A 1865-nucleotide genomic window follows, 5' to 3' on the forward strand; every position below is an offset into this window, starting at 1 on the left:
CAAAACATTTCAAAAATAAAAATAGCACAACACCTTTTACTTTTCCAGATATACTTTTTTGTTCTATAGATAAAACTGATTTTTAAACTTGTATTCATTTACTTCATCGTTTGTTCTCTTGCTCTTCCTTTGTGTGTACATGTACACATAATTTTTTTCTGAACCATCTGAGAGTAAGTTACATACATCACGGCTCTCAATTCCTAAATACTCCAGTGTACATTTCCTAAGAATAAAGATATGCTCTTATACAACTTCAGTACATGTATCAACTTCATAAATTTATATTGATACATTTATCTAATCATACCATCCATGTTCCAATTATGTCAGTTGATATACTAACGCATATTCTTTATAGCGTTTCCCCTGCTCCAGAAAAAGATCTAATCAAAATCAGGTATTGCATTTAGTTGTCATATTTCTGTAACCTCTCATGCTCTCTAGGCTTTCTGTGTCTTTCATGATATTGACATTTTTGAATTATAGTCCAATGTAAGCAGAATAATGGCCCCCCAAAAATGTTCATGTCCTAATCCCCAGAACCTGTGAATATATTACCTTATATGGCAAAGAGGACTTTGCAGATGTGACAAAGTTAAGGATTTTGAGAAAGGAAGATTAATTCTCCTGGATTATCCAGGTGGGCCCGGTGTAATCACAAGGAGCCTTATGAGAAAGAGACAGGAGAGTCAGAGGGAGAGAGGGAGAGAGGGAGAGAGGGAGAGAGGGAGAGAGGGAGAGAGGGAGAGAGGGAGAGAGGGAGAGAGGGAGAGAAGGAGAGAAGGAGAGAAGGAGAGAAGGAGAGAAGGAGAGAAGGAGAGAAGGAGAGAAGGAGACGGGAGGATGGAAACAGAGGTGAGAGTAATGTGAGTGCTGTCTTTGAAGATGCGAAGGGACCACGAGCCAAGGAATACAAGTCCTCCCTCCCATCTTTTTTTAAACTCTAATTTTCCTTGTTTAGTGTTTGTCTGATGTTTCTTTTCATTAGTTTGAAGTTACACATTCTCAGCTGGAATATAGCATAGGTGGTATCAGGGTGTCCTATCTTGGGACACACAATTTTCATCTGTCTCCCATAGGTGATATAAATTTTGATCACTCCGTCAAGGTGTTGCCCAATTTCTTTTGTGTAGATTTACATGATTTTTTTTTTCGTTCTTACAATTACCACGTGGTCTGCTCCTCACCTAAAATTTATCCTAGATTTAGCATCCACCAATGATTCTTGTCTAAACCAATCTTTACTATGATGGCTGCAAATCATGATTGTTTAGCTCCAACACTCTCTCCACAATTACCAGTTGGTCCTCAGCATTCTACAGTAAGCAAGTTCCCACTCACCTCCTTCATTAATTAGTTTACCTATTATGAGTACGGGCTCATGAATTCCTCAGCTTGTGAATTTCTCCCCCAGGAGTTTATAATTCATTCATGTTCTTAATTATTTTATGCTCAAATGCTTCCAGATTTGACCAGGCAGAGCCCTTTCAAGCTTTCTCCTGTGTCCTCATAATATGCCCCCATCTTTAGAAAAGCATTTTCTCACTGTCTGGCATAACAAAAGGTTCCAGATTTATCTTATAACTACCCTGCCACAGGGTAGTGGAGTCAGCCACTTCTCCAAGGAACTCTGATGCCTTTTAGTGGAAAATGGTATTAAAGATCAAGATTAACTTTGCTTCTAACATTTTCCACAGAGGGAGAAAATGTGTATATGTAGATATACACATAATGTACACACAAATATAAACACACACATATATACTTGCACATACGCATACATGTTTTAGGAATGATGAGTTCACATTGATACCTCAAATTCTACCCCATCCCTACAGCATTCTTCCTTGCCTTACCCCATT

The sequence above is a fragment of the Pan paniscus genome, chromosome 15, assembly GCF_029289425.2.
Source record: "Pan paniscus chromosome 15, NHGRI_mPanPan1-v2.0_pri, whole genome shotgun sequence".
NCBI lineage: Eukaryota > Metazoa > Chordata > Mammalia > Primates > Hominidae > Pan > Pan paniscus.